At 40.5% G+C, this 21,929-nt stretch overlaps 27 non-coding genes across 27 annotated transcripts; all 27 read left to right on the plus strand.

Annotated features, from left to right (window-relative positions):
* Positions 1-427: 427 nt before the first annotated feature.
* trnac-gca (transfer RNA cysteine (anticodon GCA)) lies at positions 428-499 on the plus strand. The gene has a single exon. It is a non-coding gene; the product is annotated as a tRNA-Cys (tRNA).
* Positions 500-1,155: 656 nt separating this feature from the next.
* On the plus strand, positions 1,156-1,227 carry trnac-gca (transfer RNA cysteine (anticodon GCA)). The gene has a single exon. It is a non-coding gene; the product is annotated as a tRNA-Cys (tRNA).
* Positions 1,228-1,883: 656 nt separating this feature from the next.
* On the plus strand, positions 1,884-1,955 carry trnac-gca (transfer RNA cysteine (anticodon GCA)). Its single transcript has one exon. It is a non-coding gene; the product is annotated as a tRNA-Cys (tRNA).
* A 656-nt stretch (positions 1,956-2,611) lies between these two features.
* Positions 2,612-2,683, plus strand: trnac-gca (transfer RNA cysteine (anticodon GCA)). Its single transcript has one exon. It is a non-coding gene; the product is annotated as a tRNA-Cys (tRNA).
* A 656-nt stretch (positions 2,684-3,339) lies between these two features.
* Positions 3,340-3,411, plus strand: trnac-gca (transfer RNA cysteine (anticodon GCA)). The gene has a single exon. It is a non-coding gene; the product is annotated as a tRNA-Cys (tRNA).
* A 1,384-nt stretch (positions 3,412-4,795) lies between these two features.
* On the plus strand, positions 4,796-4,867 carry trnac-gca (transfer RNA cysteine (anticodon GCA)). The gene has a single exon. It is a non-coding gene; the product is annotated as a tRNA-Cys (tRNA).
* A 656-nt stretch (positions 4,868-5,523) lies between these two features.
* Positions 5,524-5,595, plus strand: trnac-gca (transfer RNA cysteine (anticodon GCA)). Its single transcript has one exon. It is a non-coding gene; the product is annotated as a tRNA-Cys (tRNA).
* A 1,384-nt stretch (positions 5,596-6,979) lies between these two features.
* Positions 6,980-7,051, plus strand: trnac-gca (transfer RNA cysteine (anticodon GCA)). The gene has a single exon. It is a non-coding gene; the product is annotated as a tRNA-Cys (tRNA).
* Positions 7,052-7,707: 656 nt separating this feature from the next.
* trnac-gca (transfer RNA cysteine (anticodon GCA)) lies at positions 7,708-7,779 on the plus strand. The gene has a single exon. It is a non-coding gene; the product is annotated as a tRNA-Cys (tRNA).
* Positions 7,780-8,435: 656 nt separating this feature from the next.
* Positions 8,436-8,507, plus strand: trnac-gca (transfer RNA cysteine (anticodon GCA)). The gene has a single exon. It is a non-coding gene; the product is annotated as a tRNA-Cys (tRNA).
* Positions 8,508-9,163: 656 nt separating this feature from the next.
* Positions 9,164-9,235, plus strand: trnac-gca (transfer RNA cysteine (anticodon GCA)). The gene has a single exon. It is a non-coding gene; the product is annotated as a tRNA-Cys (tRNA).
* Positions 9,236-9,891: 656 nt separating this feature from the next.
* On the plus strand, positions 9,892-9,963 carry trnac-gca (transfer RNA cysteine (anticodon GCA)). The gene has a single exon. It is a non-coding gene; the product is annotated as a tRNA-Cys (tRNA).
* A 656-nt stretch (positions 9,964-10,619) lies between these two features.
* Positions 10,620-10,691, plus strand: trnac-gca (transfer RNA cysteine (anticodon GCA)). The gene has a single exon. It is a non-coding gene; the product is annotated as a tRNA-Cys (tRNA).
* A 656-nt stretch (positions 10,692-11,347) lies between these two features.
* Positions 11,348-11,419, plus strand: trnac-gca (transfer RNA cysteine (anticodon GCA)). The gene has a single exon. It is a non-coding gene; the product is annotated as a tRNA-Cys (tRNA).
* A 656-nt stretch (positions 11,420-12,075) lies between these two features.
* Positions 12,076-12,147, plus strand: trnac-gca (transfer RNA cysteine (anticodon GCA)). Its single transcript has one exon. It is a non-coding gene; the product is annotated as a tRNA-Cys (tRNA).
* Positions 12,148-12,803: 656 nt separating this feature from the next.
* Positions 12,804-12,875, plus strand: trnac-gca (transfer RNA cysteine (anticodon GCA)). The gene has a single exon. It is a non-coding gene; the product is annotated as a tRNA-Cys (tRNA).
* Positions 12,876-14,259: 1,384 nt separating this feature from the next.
* trnac-gca (transfer RNA cysteine (anticodon GCA)) lies at positions 14,260-14,331 on the plus strand. Its single transcript has one exon. It is a non-coding gene; the product is annotated as a tRNA-Cys (tRNA).
* A 656-nt stretch (positions 14,332-14,987) lies between these two features.
* On the plus strand, positions 14,988-15,059 carry trnac-gca (transfer RNA cysteine (anticodon GCA)). Its single transcript has one exon. It is a non-coding gene; the product is annotated as a tRNA-Cys (tRNA).
* Positions 15,060-15,715: 656 nt separating this feature from the next.
* On the plus strand, positions 15,716-15,787 carry trnac-gca (transfer RNA cysteine (anticodon GCA)). The gene has a single exon. It is a non-coding gene; the product is annotated as a tRNA-Cys (tRNA).
* A 656-nt stretch (positions 15,788-16,443) lies between these two features.
* trnac-gca (transfer RNA cysteine (anticodon GCA)) lies at positions 16,444-16,515 on the plus strand. The gene has a single exon. It is a non-coding gene; the product is annotated as a tRNA-Cys (tRNA).
* Positions 16,516-17,171: 656 nt separating this feature from the next.
* On the plus strand, positions 17,172-17,243 carry trnac-gca (transfer RNA cysteine (anticodon GCA)). Its single transcript has one exon. It is a non-coding gene; the product is annotated as a tRNA-Cys (tRNA).
* Positions 17,244-17,899: 656 nt separating this feature from the next.
* On the plus strand, positions 17,900-17,971 carry trnac-gca (transfer RNA cysteine (anticodon GCA)). Its single transcript has one exon. It is a non-coding gene; the product is annotated as a tRNA-Cys (tRNA).
* A 656-nt stretch (positions 17,972-18,627) lies between these two features.
* On the plus strand, positions 18,628-18,699 carry trnac-gca (transfer RNA cysteine (anticodon GCA)). Its single transcript has one exon. It is a non-coding gene; the product is annotated as a tRNA-Cys (tRNA).
* Positions 18,700-19,355: 656 nt separating this feature from the next.
* trnac-gca (transfer RNA cysteine (anticodon GCA)) lies at positions 19,356-19,427 on the plus strand. The gene has a single exon. It is a non-coding gene; the product is annotated as a tRNA-Cys (tRNA).
* Positions 19,428-20,083: 656 nt separating this feature from the next.
* On the plus strand, positions 20,084-20,155 carry trnac-gca (transfer RNA cysteine (anticodon GCA)). Its single transcript has one exon. It is a non-coding gene; the product is annotated as a tRNA-Cys (tRNA).
* Positions 20,156-20,811: 656 nt separating this feature from the next.
* Positions 20,812-20,883, plus strand: trnac-gca (transfer RNA cysteine (anticodon GCA)). Its single transcript has one exon. It is a non-coding gene; the product is annotated as a tRNA-Cys (tRNA).
* Positions 20,884-21,539: 656 nt separating this feature from the next.
* On the plus strand, positions 21,540-21,611 carry trnac-gca (transfer RNA cysteine (anticodon GCA)). Its single transcript has one exon. It is a non-coding gene; the product is annotated as a tRNA-Cys (tRNA).
* The last annotated feature ends 318 nt before the right edge of the window (positions 21,612-21,929 follow it).

Here is a 21,929-nt window from a genome sequence, read left to right on the forward strand (position 1 = left end):
CATGATATCTCAATTTAACGACGCATGTGATTGGAATTCAAGTGATTACCACTTCTTCTCTAAATGGTCCTCATCGCAAACTTGAAAGACCTTCTGGCTGCTTGCAATTTCAACATGCACATGATATTTTGCTCATAGAGTGCACCCTTTGAACAAGTCCAAAAATATGTCATATGGATGGTGCCATTTCATAATATCATCCAGCAGTCACTGCTCAGGAAGTGCCAATGTGTTTAAAAATGGATTCCTGAGAAAAGCATTTGTTCAGGATTTACGCCACTGGGCGAGCATTTTTACTGTTACTCAAAGCATTCCTTTAGATTGTCACCTTCCAAAATCTCCTGTAAGCTCCACATCAGGTATCTTGTGAGCTTGTATTTTTCCTGCTCATGTGCTCACATTGAGGTTGCAAATAACACTTCCTGCTGGGGGTATAGCTCAGTGGTAGAGCATTTGACTGCAGATCAAGAGGTCCCCAGTTCAACTCTGGGTGCCCCCTAGTGGCATCTGAAAGTGTTTGCTTTACCCTGTTTGATGTGATACTATGCAATTCTTGCCTTTTAAACATTTCGTATATGACCTTTTCAAGCAGTCCAATTCATTTTCAGTCAGATATCTTACGACATTGTTCTCTCTCAATCATCACTCATTAAAGGCTGCTGATTTCATTCCCAAACATATATCTTGTAATACTGGTGAATCTCATCATTACAGCATTTGAGGACACTCATGATATCTCAATTTAACGACGCATGTGATTGGAATTCAAGTTATTACCACTTCTTCTCTAAATGGTCCTCATCGCAAACTTGAAAGACCTTCTGGCTGCTTGCAATTTCAACATGCACATGATATTTTGCTCATAGAGTGCACCCTTTGAACAAGTCCAAAAATATGTCATATGGATGGTGCCATTTCATAATATCATCCAGCAGTCACTGCTTAGGAAGTGCCAATGTGTTTAAAAATGGATTCCTGAGAAAAGCATTTGTTCAGGATTTACGCCACTGGGCGAGCATTTTTACTGTTACTCAAAGCATTCCTTTAGATTGTCACCTTCCAAAATCTCCTGTAAGCTCCACATCAGGTATCTTGTGAGCTTGTGTTTTTCCTGCTCATGTGCTCACATTGAGGTTGCAAATAACACTTCCTGCTGGGGGTATAGCTCAGTGGTAGAGCATTTGACTGCAGATCAAGAGGTCCCCAGTTCAACTCTGGGTGCCCCCTAGTGGCATCTGGTAGTGTTTGCTTTACCCTGTTTGTTGTGATACTATGCAATTCTTGCCTTTTAAACATTTCGTATATGACCTTTTCAAGCAGTCCAATTCATTTTCAGTCAGATATCTTACGACATTGTTCTCTCTCAATCATCACTCATTAAAGGCTGCTGATTTCATTCCCAAACATATATCTTGTAATACTGGTGAATCTCATCATTACAGCATTTGAGGACGCTCATGATATCTCAATTTAACGACGCATGTGATTGGAATTCAAGTTATTACCACTTCTTCTCTAAATGGTCCTCATTGCAAACTTGAAAGACCTTCTGGCTGCTTGCAATTTCAACATGCACATGATATTTTGCTCATAGAGTGCACCCTTTGAACAAGTCCAAAAATATGTCATATGGATGGTGCCATTTCATAATATCATCCAGCAGTCACTGCTCAGGAAGTGCCAATGTGTTTAAAAATGGATTCCTGAGAAAAGCATTTGTTCAGGATTTACGCCACTGGGCGAGCATTTTTACTGTTACTCAAAGCATTCCTTTAGATTGTCACCTTCCAAAATCTCCTGTAAGCTCCACATCAGGTATCTTGTGAGCTTGTGTTTTTCCTGCTCATGTGCTCACATTGAGGTTGCAAATCACACTTCCTGCTGGGGGTATAGCTCAGTGGTAGAGCATTTGACTGCAGATCAAGAGGCCCCCAGTTCAACTCTGGGTGCCCCCTAGTGGCATCTGAAAGTCTTTGCTTTACCCTGTTTGATGTGATACTATGCAATTCTTGCCTTTTAAACATTTCGTATATGACCTTTTCAAGCAGTCCAATTCATTTTCAGTCAGATATCTTACGACATTGTTCTCTCTCAATCATCACTCATTAAAGGCTGCTGATTTCATTCCCAAACATATATCTTGTAATACTGGTGAATCTCATCATTACAGCATTTGAGGACGCTCATGATATCTCAATTTAACGACGCATGTGATTGGAATTGAAGTTATTACCACTTCTTCTCTAAATGGTCCTCATCGCAAACTTGAAAGACCTTCTGGCTGCTTGCAATTTCAACATGCACATGATATTTTGCTCATAGAGTGCACCCTTTGAACAAGTCCAAAAATATGTCATATGGATGGTGCCATTTCATAATATCATCCAGCAGTCACTGCTTAGGAAGTGCCAATGTGTTTAAAAATGGATTCCTGAGAAAAGCATTTGTTCAGGATTTACGCCACTGGGCGAGCATTTTTACTGTTACTCAAAGCATTCCTTTAGATTGTCACCTTCCAAAATCTCCTCTAAGCTCCACATCAGGTATCTTGTGAGCTTGTGTTTTTCCTGCTCATGTGCTCACATTGAGGTTGCAAATCACACTTCCTGCTGGGGGTATAGCTCAGTGGTAGAGCATTTGACTGCAGATCAAGAGGTCCCCAGTTCAACTCTGGGTGCCCCCTAGTGGCATCTGGTAGTGTTTGCTTTACCCTGTTTGTTGTGATACTATGCAATTCTTGCCTTTTAAACATTTCGTATATGACCTTTTCAAGCAGTCCAATTCATTTTCAGTCAGATATCTTACGACATTGTTCTCTCTCAATCATCACTCATTAAAGGCTGCTGATTTCATTCCCAAACATATATCTTGTAATACTGGTGAATCTCATCATTACAGCATTTGAGGACACTCATGATATCTCAATTTAACGACGCATGTGATTGGAATTCAAGTGATTACCACTTCTTCTCTAAATGGTCCTCATCGCAAACTTGAAAGACCTTCTGGCTGCTTGCAATTTCAACATGCACATGATATTTTGCTCATAGAGTGCACCCTTTGAACAAGTCCAAAAATATGTCATATGGATGGTGCCATTTCATAATATCATCCAGCAGTCACTGCTCAGGAAGTGCCAATGTGTTTAAAAATGGATTCCTGAGAAAAGCATTTGTTCAGGATTTACGCCACTGGGCGAGCATTTTTACTGTTACTCAAAGCATTCCTTTAGATTGTCACCTTCCAAAATCTCCTGTAAGCTCCACATCAGGTATCTTGTCAGCTTGTGTTTTTCCTGCTCATGTGCTCACATTGAGGTTGCAAATAACACTTCCTGCTGGGGGTATAGCTCAGTGGTAGAGCATTTGACTGCAGATCAAGAGGTCCCCAGTTCAACTCTGGGTGCCCCCTAGTGGCATCTGAAAGTGTTTGCTTTACCCTGTTTGATGTGATACTATGCAATTCTTGCCTTTTAAACATTTCGTATATGACCTTTTCAAGCAGTCCAATTCATTTTCAGTCAGATATCTTACGACATTGTTCTCTCTCAATCATCACTCATTAAAGGCTGCTGATTTCATTCCCAAACATATATCTTGTAATACTGGTGAATCTCATCATTACAGCATTTGAGGACACTCATGATATCTCAATTTAACGACGCATGTGATTGGAATTCAAGTTATTACCACTTCTTCTCTAAATGGTCCTCATCGCAAACTTGAAAGACCTTCTGGCTGCGTGCAATTTCAACATGCACATGATATTTTGCTCATAGAGTGCACCCTTTGAACAAGTCCAAAAATATGTCATATGGATGGTGCCATTTCATAATATCATCCAGCAGTCACTGCTTAGGAAGTGCCAATGTGTTTAAAAATGGATTCCTGAGAAAAGCATTTGTTCAGGATTTACGCCACTGGGCGAGCATTTTTACTGTTACTCAAAGCATTCCTTTAGATTGTCACCTTCCAAAATCTCCTCTAAGCTCCACATCAGGTATCTTGTGAGCTTGTGTTTTTCCTGCTCATGTGCTCACATTGAGGTTGCAAATAACACTTCCTGCTGGGGGTATAGCTCAGTGTTAGAGCATTTGACTGCAGATCAAGAGGTCCCCAGTTCAACTCTGGGTGCCCCCTAGTGGCATCTGGTAGTGTTTGCTTTACCCTGTTTGTTGTGATACTATGCAATTCTTGCCTTTTAAACATTTCGTATATGACCTTTTCAAGCAGTCCAATTCATTTTCAGTCAGATATCTTACGACATTGTTCTCTCTCAATCATCACTCATTAAAGGCTGCTGATTTCATTCCCAAACATATATCTTGTAATACTGGTGAATCTCATCATTACAGCATTTGAGGACGCTCATGATATCTCAATTTAACGACGCATGTGATTGGAATTCAAGTTATTACCACTTCTTCTCTAAATGGTCCTCATTGCAAACTTGAAAGACCTTCTGGCTGCTTGCAATTTCAACATGCACATGATATTTTGCTCATAGAGTGCACCCTTTGAACAAGTCCATAAATATGTCATATGGATGGTGCCATTTCATAATATCATCCAGCAGTCACTGCTCAGGAAGTGCCAATGTGTTTAAAAATGGATTCCTGAGAAAAGCATTTGTTCAGGATTTACGCCACTGGGCGAGCATTTTTACTGTTACTCAAAGCATTCCTTTAGATTGTCACCTTCCAAAATCTCCTGTAAGCTCCACATCAGGTATCTTGTGAGCTTGTGTTTTTCCTGCTCATGTGCTCACATTGAGGTTGCAAATCACACTTCCTGCTGGGGGTATAGCTCAGTGGTAGAGCATTTGACTGCAGATCAAGAGGTCCCCAGTTCAACTCTGGGTGCCCCCTAGTGGCATCTGGTAGTGTTTGCTTTACCCTGTTTGTTGTGATACTATGCAATTCTTGCCTTTTAAACATTTCGTATATGACCTTTTCAAGCAGTCCAATTCATTTTCAGTCAGATATCTTACGACAATGTTCTCTCTCAATCATCACTCATTAAAGGCTGCTGATTTCATTCCCAAACATATATCTTGTAATACTGGTGAATCTCATCATTACAGCATTTGAGGACGCTCATGATATCTCAATTTAACGACGCATGTGATTGGAATTCAAGTTATTACCACTTCTTCTCTAAATGGTCCTCATCGCAAACTTGAAAGACCTTCTGGCTGCTTGCAATTTCAACATGCACATGATATTTTGCTCATAGAGTGCACCCTTTGAACAAGTCCAAAAATATGTCATATGGATGGTGCCATTTCATAATATCATCCAGCAGTCACTGCTCAGGAAGTGCCAATGTGTTTAAAAATGGATTCCTGAGAAAAGCATTTGTTCAGGATTTACGCCACTGGGCGAGCATTTTTACTGTTACTCAAAGCATTCCTTTAGATTGTCACCTTCCAAAATCTCCTGTAAGCTCCACATCAGGTATCTTGTGAGCTTGTGTTTTTCCTGCTCATGTGCTCACATTGAGGTTGCAAATCACACTTCCTGCTGGGGGTATAGCTCAGTGGTAGAGCATTTGACTGCAGATCAAGAGGTCCCCAGTTCAACTCTGGGTGCCCCCTAGTGGCATCTGGTAGTGTTTGCTTTACCCTGTTTATTGTGATACTATGCAATTCTTGCCTTTTAAACATTTCGTATATGACCTTTTCAAGCAGTCCAATTCATTTTCAGTCAGATATCTTACGACATTGTTCTCTCTCAATCATCACTCATTAAAGGCTGCTGATTTCATTCCCAAACATATATCTTGTAATACTGGTGAATCTCATCATTACAGCATTTGAGGACACTCATGATATCTCAATTTAACGACGCATGTGATTGGAATTCAAGTTATTACCACTTCTTCTCTAAATGGTCCTCATCGCAAACTTGAAAGACCTTCTGGCTGCTTGCAATTTCAACATGCACATGATATTTTGCTCATAGAGTGCACCCTTTGAACAAGTCCAAAAATATGTCATATGGATGGTGCCATTTCATAATATCATCCAGCAGTCACTGCTTAGGAAGTGCCAATGTGTTTAAAAATGGATTCCTGAGAAAAGCATTTGTTCAGGATTTACGCCACTGGGCGAGCATTTTTACTGTTACTCAAAGCATTCCTTTAGATTGTCACCTTCCAAAATCTCCTCTAAGCTCCACATCAGGTATCTTGTGAGCTTGTGTTTTTCCTGCTCATGTGCTCACATTGAGGTTGCAAATAACACTTCCTGCTGGGGGTATAGCTCAGTGTTAGAGCATTTGACTGCAGATCAAGAGGTCCCCAGTTCAACTCTGGGTGCCCCCTAGTGGCATCTGGTAGTGTTTGCTTTACCCTGTTTGTTGTGATACTATGCAATTCTTGCCTTTTAAACATTTCGTATATGACCTTTTCAAGCAGTCCAATTCATTTTCAGTCAGATATCTTACGACATTGTTCTCTCTCAATCATCACTCATTAAAGGCTGCTGATTTCATTCCCAAACATATATCTTGTAATACTGGTGAATCTCATCATTACAGCATTTGAGGACGCTCATGATATCTCAATTTAACGACGCATGTGATTGGAATTCAAGTTATTACCACTTCTTCTCTAAATGGTCCTCATTGCAAACTTGAAAGACCTTCTGGCTGCTTGCAATTTCAACATGCACATGATATTTTGCTCATAGAGTGCACCCTTTGAACAAGTCCAAAAATATGTCATATGGATGGTGCCATTTCATAATATCATCCAGCAGTCACTGCTCAGGAAGTGCCAATGTGTTTAAAAATGGATTCCTGAGAAAAGCATTTGTTCAGGATTTACGCCACTGGGCGAGCATTTTTACTGTTACTCAAAGCATTCCTTTAGATTGTCACCTTCCAAAATCTCCTGTAAGCTCCACATCAGGTATCTTGTGAGCTTGTGTTTTTCCTGCTCATGTGCTCACATTGAGGTTGCAAATCACACTTCCTGCTGGGGGTATAGCTCAGTGGTAGAGCATTTGACTGCAGATCAAGAGGTCCCCAGTTCAACTCTGGGTGCCCCCTAGTGGCATCTGGTAGTGTTTGCTTTACCCTGTTTGTTGTGATACTATGCAATTCTTGCCTTTTAAACATTTCGTATATGACCTTTTCAAGCAGTCCAATTCATTTTCAGTCAGATATCTTACGACAATGTTCTCTCTCAATCATCACTCATTAAAGGCTGCTGATTTCATTCCCAAACATATATCTTGTAATACTGGTGAATCTCATCATTACAGCATTTGAGGACGCTCATGATATCTCAATTTAACGACGCATGTGATTGGAATTCAAGTTATTACCACTTCTTCTCTAAATGGTCCTCATCGCAAACTTGAAAGACCTTCTGGCTGCTTGCAATTTCAACATGCACATGATATTTTGCTCATAGAGTGCACCCTTTGAACAAGTCCAAAAATATGTCATATGGATGGTGCCATTTCATAATATCATCCAGCAGTCACTGCTCAGGAAGTGCCAATGTGTTTAAAAATGGATTCCTGAGAAAAGCATTTGTTCAGGATTTACGCCACTGGGCGAGCATTTTTACTGTTACTCAAAGCATTCCTTTAGATTGTCACCTTCCAAAATCTCCTGTAAGCTCCACATCAGGTATCTTGTGAGCTTGTGTTTTTCCTGCTCATGTGCTCACATTGAGGTTGCAAATCACACTTCCTGCTGGGGGTATAGCTCAGTGGTAGAGCATTTGACTGCAGATCAAGAGGTCCCCAGTTCAACTCTGGGTGCCCCCTAGTGGCATCTGGTAGTGTTTGCTTTACCCTGTTTGTTGTGATACTATGCAATTCTTGCCTTTTAAACATTTCGTATATGACCTTTTCAAGCAGTCCAATTCATTTTCAGTCAGATATCTTACGACATTGTTCTCTCTCAATCATCACTCATTAAAGGCTGCTGATTTCATTCCCAAACATATATCTTGTAATACTGGTGAATCTCATCATTACAGCATTTGAGGACGCTCATGATATCTCAATTTAACGACGCATGTGATTGGAATTCAAGTGATTACCACTTCTTCTCTAAATGGTCCTCATCGCAAACTTGAAAGACCTTCTGGCTGCTTGCAATTTCAACATGCACATGATATTTTGCTCATAGAGTGCACCCTTTGAACAAGTCCAAAAATATGTCATATGGATGGTGCCATTTCATAATATCATCCAGCAGTCACTGCTCAGGAAGTGCCAATGTGTTTAAAAATGGATTCCTGAGAAAAGCATTTGTTCAGGATTTACGCCACTGGGCGAGCATTTTTACTGTTACTCAAAGCATTCCTTTAGATTGCCACCTTCCAAAATCTCCTGTAAGCTCCACATCAGGTATCTTGTCAGCTTGTGTTTTTCCTGCTCATGTGCTCACATTGAGGTTGCAAATCGCACATCCTGCTGGGGGTATAGCTCAGTGGTAGAGCATTTGACTGCAGATCAAGAGGTCCCCAGTTCAACTCTGGGTGCCCCCTAGTGGCATCTGGAAGTGTTTGCTTTACCCTGTTTGTTGTGATACTATGCAATTCTTGCCTTTTAAACATTTCGAATATGACCTTTTCAAGCAGTCCAATTCATTTTCAGTCAGATATCTTACGACATTGTTCTCTCTCAATCATCACTCATTAAAGGCTGCTGATTTCAATCCCAAACATATATCTTGTAATACTGGTGAATCTCATCATTACAGCATTTGAGGACACTCATGATATCTCAATTTAACGACGCATGTGATTGGAATTCAAGTGATTACCACTTCTTCTCTAAATGGTCCTCATCGCAAACTTGAAAGACCTTCTGGCTGCTTGCAATTTCAACATGCACATGATATTTTGCTCATAGAGTGCACCCTTTGAACAAGTCCAAAAATATGTCATATGGATGGTGCCATTTCATAATATCATCCAGCAGTCACTGCTCAGGAAGTGCCAATGTGTTTAAAAATGGATTCCTGAGAAAAGCATTTGTTCAGGATTTACGCCACTGGGCGAGCATTTTTACTGTTACTCAAAGCATTCCTTTAGATTGTCACCTTCCAAAATCTCCTGTAAGCTCCACATCAGGTATCTTGTCAGCTTGTGTTTTTCCTGCTCATGTGCTCACATTGAGGTTGCAAATAACACTTCCTGCTGGGGGTATAGCTCAGTGGTAGAGCATTTGACTGCAGATCAAGAGGTCCCCAGTTCAACTCTGGGTGCCCCCTAGTGGCATCTGAAAGTGTTTGCTTTACCCTGTTTGTTGTGATACTATGCAATTCTTGCCTTTTAAACATTTCGTATATGACCTTTTCAAGCAGTCCAATTCATTTTCAGTCAGATATCTTACGACATTGTTCTCTCTCAATCATCACTCATTAAAGGCTGCTGATTTCATTCCCAAACATATATCTTGTAATACTGGTGAATCTCATCATTACAGCATTTGAGGACACTCATGATATCTCAATTTAACGACGCATGTGATTGGAATTCAAGTGATTACCACTTCTTCTCTAAATGGTCCTCATCGCAAACTTGAAAGACCTTCTGGCTGCTTGCAATTTCAACATGCACATGATATTTTGCTCATAGAGTGCACCCTTTGAACAAGTCCAAAAATATGTCATATGGATGGTGCCATTTCATAATATCATCCAGCAGTCACTGCTCAGGAAGTGCCAATGTGTTTAAAAATGGATTCCTGAGAAAAGCATTTGTTCAGGATTTACGCCACTGGGCGAGCATTTTTACTGTTACTCAAAGCATTCCTTTAGATTGTCACCTTCCAAAATCTCCTGTAAGCTCCACATCAGGTATCTTGTGAGCTTGTATTTTTCCTGCTCATGTGCTCACATTGAGGTTGCAAATAACACTTCCTGCTGGGGGTATAGCTCAGTGGTAGAGCATTTGACTGCAGATCAAGAGGTCCCCAGTTCAACTCTGGGTGCCCCCTAGTGGCATCTGAAAGTGTTTGCTTTACCCTGTTTGATGTGATACTATGCAATTCTTGCCTTTTAAACATTTCGTATATGACCTTTTCAAGCAGTCCAATTCATTTTCAGTCAGATATCTTACGACATTGTTCTCTCTCAATCATCACTCATTAAAGGCTGCTGATTTCATTCCCAAACATATATCTTGTAATACTGGTGAATCTCATCATTACAGCATTTGAGGACACTCATGATATCTCAATTTAACGACGCATGTGATTGGAATTCAAGTTATTACCACTTCTTCTCTAAATGGTCCTCATCGCAAACTTGAAAGACCTTCTGGCTGCTTGCAATTTCAACATGCACATGATATTTTGCTCATAGAGTGCACCCTTTGAACAAGTCCAAAAATATGTCATATGGATGGTGCCATTTCATAATATCATCCAGCAGTCACTGCTTAGGAAGTGCCAATGTGTTTAAAAATGGATTCCTGAGAAAAGCATTTGTTCAGGATTTACGCCACTGGGCGAGCATTTTTACTGTTACTCAAAGCATTCCTTTAGATTGTCACCTTCCAAAATCTCCTGTAAGCTCCACATCAGGTATCTTGTGAGCTTGTGTTTTTCCTGCTCATGTGCTCACATTGAGGTTGCAAATAACACTTCCTGCTGGGGGTATAGCTCAGTGGTAGAGCATTTGACTGCAGATCAAGAGGTCCCCAGTTCAACTCTGGGTGCCCCCTAGTGGCATCTGGTAGTGTTTGCTTTACCCTGTTTGTTGTGATACTATGCAATTCTTGCCTTTTAAACATTTCGTATATGACCTTTTCAAGCAGTCCAATTCATTTTCAGTCAGATATCTTACGACATTGTTCTCTCTCAATCATCACTCATTAAAGGCTGCTGATTTCATTCCCAAACATATATCTTGTAATACTGGTGAATCTCATCATTACAGCATTTGAGGACGCTCATGATATCTCAATTTAACGACGCATGTGATTGGAATTCAAGTTATTACCACTTCTTCTCTAAATGGTCCTCATTGCAAACTTGAAAGACCTTCTGGCTGCTTGCAATTTCAACATGCACATGATATTTTGCTCATAGAGTGCACCCTTTGAACAAGTCCAAAAATATGTCATATGGATGGTGCCATTTCATAATATCATCCAGCAGTCACTGCTCAGGAAGTGCCAATGTGTTTAAAAATGGATTCCTGAGAAAAGCATTTGTTCAGGATTTACGCCACTGGGCGAGCATTTTTACTGTTACTCAAAGCATTCCTTTAGATTGTCACCTTCCAAAATCTCCTGTAAGCTCCACATCAGGTATCTTGTGAGCTTGTGTTTTTCCTGCTCATGTGCTCACATTGAGGTTGCAAATCACACTTCCTGCTGGGGGTATAGCTCAGTGGTAGAGCATTTGACTGCAGATCAAGAGGCCCCCAGTTCAACTCTGGGTGCCCCCTAGTGGCATCTGAAAGTCTTTGCTTTACCCTGTTTGATGTGATACTATGCAATTCTTGCCTTTTAAACATTTCGTATATGACCTTTTCAAGCAGTCCAATTCATTTTCAGTCAGATATCTTACGACATTGTTCTCTCTCAATCATCACTCATTAAAGGCTGCTGATTTCATTCCCAAACATATATCTTGTAATACTGGTGAATCTCATCATTACAGCATTTGAGGACGCTCATGATATCTCAATTTAACGACGCATGTGATTGGAATTGAAGTTATTACCACTTCTTCTCTAAATGGTCCTCATCGCAAACTTGAAAGACCTTCTGGCTGCTTGCAATTTCAACATGCACATGATATTTTGCTCATAGAGTGCACCCTTTGAACAAGTCCAAAAATATGTCATATGGATGGTGCCATTTCATAATATCATCCAGCAGTCACTGCTTAGGAAGTGCCAATGTGTTTAAAAATGGATTCCTGAGAAAAGCATTTGTTCAGGATTTACGCCACTGGGCGAGCATTTTTACTGTTACTCAAAGCATTCCTTTAGATTGTCACCTTCCAAAATCTCCTCTAAGCTCCACATCAGGTATCTTGTGAGCTTGTGTTTTTCCTGCTCATGTGCTCACATTGAGGTTGCAAATCACACTTCCTGCTGGGGGTATAGCTCAGTGGTAGAGCATTTGACTGCAGATCAAGAGGTCCCCAGTTCAACTCTGGGTGCCCCCTAGTGGCATCTGGTAGTGTTTGCTTTACCCTGTTTGTTGTGATACTATGCAATTCTTGCCTTTTAAACATTTCGTATATGACCTTTTCAAGCAGTCCAATTCATTTTCCGTCAGATATCTTACGACATTGTTCTCTCTCAATCATCACTCATTAAAGGCTGCTGATTTCATTCCCAAACATATATCTTGTAATACTGGTGAATCTCATCATTACAGCATTTGAGGACGCTCATGATATCTCAATTTAACGACGCATGTGATTGGAATTCAAGTTATTACCACTTCTTCTCTAAATGGTCCTCATCGCAAACTTGAAAGACCTTCTGGCTGCTTGCAATTTCAACATGCACATGATATTTTGCTCATAGAGTGCACCCTTTGAACAAGTCCAAAAATATGTCATATGGATGGTGCCATTTCATAATATCATCCAGCAGTCACTGCTCAGGAAGTGCCAATGTGTTTAAAAATGGATTCCTGAGAAAAGCATTTGTTCAGGATTTACGCCACTGGGCGAGCATTTTTACTGTTACTCAAAGCATTCCTTTAGATTGTCACCTTCCAAAATCTCCTGTAAGCTCCACATCAGGTATCTTGTGAGCTTGTGTTTTTCCTGCTCATGTGCTCACATTGAGGTTGCAAATCACACTTCCTGCTGGGGGTATAGCTCAGTGGTAGAGCATTTGACTGCAGATCAAGAGGTCCCCAGTTCAACTCTGGGTGCCCCCTAGTGGCATCTGGTAGTGTTTGCTTTACCCTGTTTGTTGTGATACTATGCAATTCTTGCCTTTTAAACATTTCGTATATGACCTTTTCAAGCAGTCCAATTCATTTTCAGTCAGATATCTTACGACATTGTTCTCTCTCAATCATCACTCATTAAAGGCTGCTGATTTCATTCCCAAACATATATCTTGTAATACTGGTGAATCTCATCATTACAGCATTTGAGGACACTCATGATATCTCAATTTAACGACGCATGTGATTGGAATTCAAGTTATTACCACTTCTTCTCTAAATGGTCCTCATCGCAAACTTGAAAGACCTTCTGGCTGCTTGCAATTTCAACATGCACATGATATTTTGCTCATAGAGTGCACCCTTTGAACAAGTCCAAAAATATGTCATATGGATGGTGCCATTTCATAATATCATCCAGCAGTCACTGCTTAGGAAGTGCCAATGTGTTTAAAAATGGATTCCTGAGAAAAGCATTTGTTCAGGATTTACGCCACTGGGCGAGCATTTTTACTGTTACTCAAAGCATTCCTTTAGATTGTCACCTTCCAAAATCTCCTCTAAGCTCCACATCAGGTATCTTGTGAGCTTGTGTTTTTCCTGCTCATGTGCTCACATTGAGGTTGCAAATAACACTTCCTGCTGGGGGTATAGCTCAGTGTTAGAGCATTTGACTGCAGATCAAGAGGTCCCCAGTTCAACTCTGGGTGCCCCCTAGTGGCATCTGGTAGTGTTTGCTTTACCCTGTTTGTTGTGATACTATGCAATTCTTGCCTTTTAAACATTTCGTATATGACCTTTTCAAGCAGTCCAATTCATTTTCAGTCAGATATCTTACGACATTGTTCTCTCTCAATCATCACTCATTAAAGGCTGCTGATTTCATTCCCAAACATATATCTTGTAATACTGGTGAATCTCATCATTACAGCATTTGAGGACGCTCATGATATCTCAATTTAACGACGCATGTGATTGGAATTCAAGTTATTACCACTTCTTCTCTAAATGGTCCTCATTGCAAACTTGAAAGACCTTCTGGCTGCTTGCAATTTCAACATGCACATGATATTTTGCTCATAGAGTGCACCCTTTGAACAAGTCCAAAAATATGTCATATGGATGGTGCCATTTCATAATATCATCCAGCAGTCACTGCTCAGGAAGTGCCAATGTGTTTAAAAATGGATTCCTGAGAAAAGCATTTGTTCAGGATTTACGCCACTGGGCGAGCATTTTTACTGTTACTCAAAGCATTCCTTTAGATTGTCACCTTCCAAAATCTCCTGTAAGCTCCACATCAGGTATCTTGTGAGCTTGTGTTTTTCCTGCTCATGTGCTCACATTGAGGTTGCAAATCACACTTCCTGCTGGGGGTATAGCTCAGTGGTAGAGCATTTGACTGCAGATCAAGAGGTCCCCAGTTCAACTCTGGGTGCCCCCTAGTGGCATCTGGTAGTGTTTGCTTTACCCTGTTTGTTGTGATACTATGCAATTCTTGCCTTTTAAACATTTCGTATATGACCTTTTCAAGCAGTCCAATTCATTTTCAGTCAGATATCTTACGACAATGTTCTCTCTCAATCATCACTCATTAAAGGCTGCTGATTTCATTCCCAAACATATATCTTGTAATACTGGTGAATCTCATCATTACAGCATTTGAGGACGCTCATGATATCTCAATTTAACGACGCATGTGATTGGAATTCAAGTTATTACCACTTCTTCTCTAAATGGTCCTCATCGCAAACTTGAAAGACCTTCTGGCTGCTTGCAATTTCAACATGCACATGATATTTTGCTCATAGAGTGCACCCTTTGAACAAGTCCAAAAATATGTCATATGGATGGTGCCATTTCATAATATCATCCAGCAGTCACTGCTCAGGAAGTGCCAATGTGTTTAAAAATGGATTCCTGAGAAAAGCATTTGTTCAGGATTTACGCCACTGGGCGAGCATTTTTACTGTTACTCAAAGCATTCCTTTAGATTGTCACCTTCCAAAATCTCCTGTAAGCTCCACATCAGGTATCTTGTGAGCTTGTGTTTTTCCTGCTCATGTGCTCACATTGAGGTTGCAAATCACACTTCCTGCTGGGGGTATAGCTCAGTGGTAGAGCATTTGACTGCAGATCAAGAGGTCCCCAGTTCAACTCTGGGTGCCCCCTAGTGGCATCTGGTAGTGTTTGCTTTACCCTGTTTGTTGTGATACTATGCAATTCTTGCCTTTTAAACATTTCGTATATGACCTTTTCAAGCAGTCCAATTCATTTTCAGTCAGATATCTTACGACAATGTTCTCTCTCAATCATCACTCATTAAAGGCTGCTGATTTCATTCCCAAACATATATCTTGTAATACTGGTGAATCTCATCATTACAGCATTTGAGGACGCTCATGATATCTCAATTTAACGACGCATGTGATTGGAATTCAAGTTATTACCACTTCTTCTCTAAATGGTCCTCATCGCAAACTTGAAAGACCTTCTGGCTGCTTGCAATTTCAACATGCACATGATATTTTGCTCATAGAGTGCACCCTTTGAACAAGTCCAAAAATATGTCATATGGATGGTGCCATTTCATAATATCATCCAGCAGTCACTGCTCAGGAAGTGCCAATGTGTTTAAAAATGGATTCCTGAGAAAAGCATTTGTTCAGGATTTACGCCACTGGGCGAGCATTTTTACTGTTACTCAAAGCATTCCTTTAGATTGTCACCTTCCAAAATCTCCTGTAAGCTCCACATCAGGTATCTTGTGAGCTTGTGTTTTTCCTGCTCATGTGCTCACATTGAGGTTGCAAATCACACTTCCTGCTGGGGGTATAGCTCAGTGGTAGAGCATTTGACTGCAGATCAAGAGGTCCCCAGTTCAACTCTGGGTGCCCCCTAGTGGCATCTGGTAGTGTTTGCTTTACCCTGTTTGTTGTGATACTATGCAATTCTTGCCTTTTAAACATTTCGTATATGACCTTTTCAAGCAGTCCAATTCATTTTCAGTCAGATATCTTACAACATTGTTCTCTCTCAATCATCACTCATTAAAGGCTGCTGATTTCATTCCCAAACATATATCTTGTAATACTGGTGAATCTCATCATTACAGCATTTGAGGACGCTCATGATATCTCAATTTAACGACGCATGTGATTGGAATTCAAGTTATTACCACTTCTTCTCTAAATGGTCCTCATCGCAAACTTGAAAGACCTTCTGGCTGCTTGCAATTTCAACATGCACATGATATTTTGCTCATAGAGTGCACCCTTTGAACAAGTCCAAAAATATGTCATATGGATGGTGCCATTTCATAATATCATCCAGCAGTCACTGCTCAGGAAGTGCCAATGTGTTTAAAAATGGATTCCTGAGAAAAGCATTTGTTCAGGATTTACGCCACTGGGCGAGCATTTTTACTGTTACTCAAAGCATTCCTTTAGATTGCCACCTTCCAAAATCTCCTGTAAGCTCCACATCAGGTATCTTGTCAGCTTGTGTTTTTCCTACTCATGTGCTCACATTGAGGTTGCAAATCGCACATCCTGCTGGGGGTATAGCTCAGTGGTAGAGCATTTGACTGCAGATCAAGAGGTCCCCAGTTCAACTCTGGGTGCCCCCTAGTGGCATCTGGAAGTGTTTGCTTTACCCTGTTTGTTGTGATACTATGCAATTCTTGCCTTTTAAACATTTCGAATATGACCTTTTCAAGCAGTCCAATTCATTTTCAGTCAGATATCTTACGACATTGTTCTCTCTCAATCATCACTCATTAAAGGCTGCTGATTTCATTCCCAAACATATATCTTGTAATACTGGTGAATCTCATCATTACAGCATTTGAGGACACTCATGATATCTCAATTTAACGACGCATGTGATTGGAATTCAAGTTATTACCACTTCTTCTCTAAATGGTCCTCATCGCAAACTTGAAAGACCTTCTGGCTGCTTGCAATTTCAACATGCACATGATATTTTGCTCATAGAGTGCACCCTTTGAACAAGTCCAAAAATATGTCATATGGATGGTGCCATTTCATAATATCATCCAGCAGTCACTGCTCAGGAAGTGCCAATGTGTTTAAAAATGGATTCCTGAGAAAAGCATTTGTTCAGGATTTACGCCACTGGGCGAGCATTTTTACTGTTACTCAAAGCATTCCTTTAGATTGTCACCTTCCAAAATCTCCTGTAAGCTCCACATCAGGTATCTTGTGAGCTTGTGTTTTTCCTGCTCATGTGCTCACATTGAGGTTGCAAATAACACTTCCTGCTGGGGGTATAGCTCAGTGGTAGAGCATTTGACTGCAGATCAAGAGGTCCCCAGTTCAACTCTGGGTGCCCCCTAGTGGCATCTGAAAGTGTTTGCTTTACCCTGTTTGATGTGATACTATGCAATTCTTGCCTTTTAAACATTTCGTATATGACCTTTTCAAGCAGTCCAATTCATTTTCAGTCAGATATCTTATGACATTGTTCTCTCTCAATCATCACTCATTAAAGGCTGCTGATTTCATTCCCAAACATATATCTTGTAATACTGGTGAATCTCATCATTACAGCATTTGAGGACACTCATGATATCTCAATTTAACGACGCATGTGATTGGAATTCAAGTGATTACCACTTCTTCTCTAAATGGTCCTCATCGCAAACTTGAAAGACCTTCTGGCTGCTTGCAATTTCAACATGCACATGATATTTTGCTCATAGAGTGCACCCTTTGAACAAGTCCAAAAATATGTCATATGGATGGTGCCATTTCATAATATCATCCAGCAGTCACTGCTTAGGAAGTGCCAATGTGTTTAAAAATGGATTCCTGAGAAAAGCATTTGTTCAGGATTTACGCCACTGGGCGAGCATTTTTACTGTTACTCAAAGCATTCCTTTAGATTGTCACCTTCCAAAATCTCCTCTAAGCTCCACATCAGGTATCTTGTGAGCTTGTGTTTTTCCTGCTCATGTGCTCACATTGAGGTTGCAAATCACACTTCCTGCTGGGGGTATAGCTCAGTGGTAGAGCATTTGACTGCAGATCAAGAGGTCCCCAGTTCAACTCTGGGTGCCCCCTAGTGGCATCTGGTAGTGTTTGCTTTACCCTGTTTGTTGTGATACTATGCAATTCTTGCCTTTTAAACATTTCGTATATGACCTTTTCAAGCAGTCCAATTCATTTTCAGTCAGATATCTTACGACATTGTTCTCTCTCAATCATCACTCATTAAAGGCTGCTGATTTCATTCCCAAACATATATCTTGTAATACTGGTGAATCTCATCATTACAGCATTTGAGGACGCTCATGATATCTCAATTTAACGACGCATGTGATTGGAATTCAAGTTATTACCACTTCTTCTCTAAATGGTCCTCATCGCAAACTTGAAAGACCTTCTGGCTGCTTGCAATTTCAACATGCACATGATATTTTGCTCATAGAGTGCACCCTTTGAACAAGTCCAAAAATATGTCATATGGATGGTGCCATTTCATAATATCATCCAGCAGTCACTGCTCAGGAAGTGCCAATGTGTTTAAAAATGGATTCCTGAGAAAAGCATTTGTTCAGGATTTACGCCACTGGGCGAGCATTTTTACTGTTACTCAAAGCATTCTTTTAGATTGCCACCTTCCAAAATCTCCTGTAAGCTCCACATCAGGTATCTTGTGAGCTTGTGTTTTTCCTGCTCATGTGCTCACATTGAGGTTGCAAATCGCACTTCCTGCTGGGGGTATAGCTCAGTGGTAGAGCATTTGACTGCAGATCAAGAGGTCCCCAGTTCAACTCTGGGTGCCCCCTAGTGGCATCTGAAAGTGTTTGCTTTACCCTGTTTGATGTGATACTATGCAATTCTTGCCTTTTAAACATTTCGTATATGACCTTTTCAAGCAGTCCAATTCATTTTCAGTCAGATATCTTACGACATTGTTCTCTCTCAATCATCACTCATTAAAGGCTGCTGATTTCATTCCCAAACATATATCTTGTAATACTGGTGAATCTCATCATTACAGCATTTTAGGACGCTCATGATATCTCAATTTAACGACGCATGTGATTGGAATTGAAGTTATTACCACTTCTTCTCTAAATGGTCCTCATCGCAAACTTGAAAGACCTTCTGGCTGCTTGCAATTTCAACATGCACATGATATTTTGCTCATAGAGTGCATGCTTTGAACAAGTCCAAAAATATGTCATATGGATGGTGCCATTTCATAATATCATCCAGCAGTCACTGCTCAGGAAGTGCCAATGTGTTTAAAAATGGATTCCTGAGAAAAGCATTTGTTCAGGATTTACGCCACTGGGCGACCATTTTTACTGTTACTCAAAGCATTCCTTTAGATTGTCACCTTCCAAAATCTCCTGTAAGCTCCACATCAGGTATCTTGTGAGCTTGTGTTTTTCCTGCTCATGTGCTCACATTGAGGTTGCAAATCACACTTCCTGCTGGGGGTATAGCTCAGTGGTAGAGCATTTGACTGCAGATCAAGAGGTCCCCAGTTCAACTCTGGGTGCCCCCTAGTGGCATCTGGTAGTGTTTGCTTTACCCTGTTTGATGTGATACTATGCAATTCTTGCCTTTTAAACATTTCGTATATGACCTTTTCAAGCAGTCCAATTCATTTTCAGTCAGATATCTTACGACATTGTTCTCTCTCAATCATCACTCATTAAAGGCTGCTGATTTCATTCCCAAACATATATCTTGTAATACTGGTGAATCTCATCATTACAGCATTTGAGGACACTCATGATATCTCAATTTAACGACGCATGTGATTGGAATTGAAGTTATTACCACTTCTTCTCTAAATGGTCCTCATTGCAAACTTGAAAGACCTTCTGGCTGCTTGCAATTTCAACATGCACATGATATTTTGCTCATAGAGTGCACCCTTTGAACAAGTCCAAAAATATGTCATATGGATGGTGCCATTTCATAATATCATCCAGCAGTCACTGCTTAGGAAGTGCCAATGTGTTTAAAAATGGATTCCTGAGAAAAGCATTTGTTCAGGATTTACGCCACTGGGCGAGCATTTTTACTGTTACTCAAAGCATTCCTTTAGATTGTCACCTTCCAAAATCTCCTGTAAGCTCCACATCAGGTATCTTGTGAGCTTGTGTTTTTCCTGCTCATGTGCTCACATTGAGGTTGCAAATCACACTTCCTGCTGGGGGTATAGCTCAGTGGTAGAGCATTTGACTGCAGACCAAGAGGCCCCCAGTTCAACTCTGGGTGCCCCCTAGTGGCATCTGAAAGTCTTTGCTTTACCCTGTTTGATGTGATACTATGCAATTCTTGCCTTTTAAACATTTCGTATATGACCTTTTCAAGCAGTCCAATTCATTTTCAGTCAGATATCTTACGACATTGTTCTCTCTCAATCATCACTCATTAAAGGCTGCTGATTTCATTCCCAAACATATATCTTGTAATACTGGTGAATCTCATCATTACAGCATTTGAGGACGCTCATGATATCTCAATTTAACGACGCATGTGATTGGAATTCAAGTTATTACCACTTCTTCTCTAAATGGTCCTCATCGCAAACTTGAAAGACCTTCTGGCTGCTTGCAATTTCAACATGCACATGATATTTTGCTCATAGAGTGCACCCTTTGAACAAGTCCAAAAATATGTCATATGGATGGTGCCATTTCATAATATCATCCAGCAGTCACTGCTCAGGAAGTGCCAATGTGTTTAAAAATGGATTCCTGAGAAAAGCATTTGTTCAGGATTTACGCCACTGGGCGAGCATTTTTACTGTTACTCAAAGCATTCCTTTAGATTGCCACCTTCCAAAATCTCCTGTAAGCTCCACATCAGGTATCTTGTCAGCTTGTGTTTTTCCTGCTCATGTGCTCACATTGAGGTTGCAAATCGCACTTCCTGCTGGGGGTATAGCTCAGTGGTAGAGCATTTGACTGCAGATCAAGAGGTCCCCAGTTCAACTCTGGGTGCCCCCTAGTGGCATCTGGAAGTGTTTGCTTTACCCTGTTTGTTGTGATACTATGCAATTCTTGCCTTTTAAACATTTCGAATATGACCTTTTCAAGCAGTCCAATTCATTTTCAGTCAGTTATCTTACGACATTGTTCTCTCTCAATCATCACTCATTAAAGGCTGCTGATTTCATTCCCAAACATATATCTTGTAATACTGGTGAATCTCATCATTACAGCATTTGAGGACACTCATGATATCTCAATTTAACGACGCATGTGATTGGAATTCAAGTGATTACCACTTCTTCTCTAAATGGTCCTCATCGCAAACTTGAAAGACCTTCTGGCTGCTTGCAATTTCAACATGCACATGATATTTTGCTCATAGAGTGCACCCTTTGAACAAGTCCAAAAATATGTCATATGGATGGTGCCATTTCATAATATCATCCAGCAGTCACTGCTCAGGAAGTGCCAATGTGTTTAAAAATGGATTCCTGAGAAAAGCATTTGTTCAGGATTTACGCCACTGGGCGAGCATTTTTACTGTTACTCAAAGCATTCCTTTAGATTGTCACCTTCCAAAATCTCCTGTAAGCTCCACATCAGGTATCTTGTGAGCTTGTGTTTTTCCTGCTCATGTGCTCACATTGAGGTTGCAAATAACACTTCCTGCTGGGGGTATAGCTCAGTGGTAGAGCATTTGACTGCAGATCAAGAGGTCCCCAGTTCAACTCTGGGTGCCCCCTAGTGGCATCTGGAAGTGTTTGCTTTACCCTGTTTGTTGTGATACTATGCAATTCTTGCCTTTTAAACATTTCGAATATGACCTTTTCAAGCAGTCCAATTCATTTTCAGTCAGATATCTTACGACATTGTTCTCTCTCAATCATCACTCATTAAAGGCTGCTGATTTCATTCCCAAACATATATCTTGTAATACTGGTGAATCTCATCATTACAGCATTTGAGGACACTCATGATATCTCAATTTAACGACGCATGTGATTGGAATTCAAGTTATTACCACTTCTTCTCTAAATGGTCCTCATCGCAAACTTGAAAGA

Source organism: Brachyhypopomus gauderio, chromosome 6 (genome assembly GCF_052324685.1).
Source record: "Brachyhypopomus gauderio isolate BG-103 chromosome 6, BGAUD_0.2, whole genome shotgun sequence".
In the NCBI taxonomy this organism is placed as follows: Eukaryota; Metazoa; Chordata; class Actinopteri; order Gymnotiformes; family Hypopomidae; genus Brachyhypopomus; species Brachyhypopomus gauderio.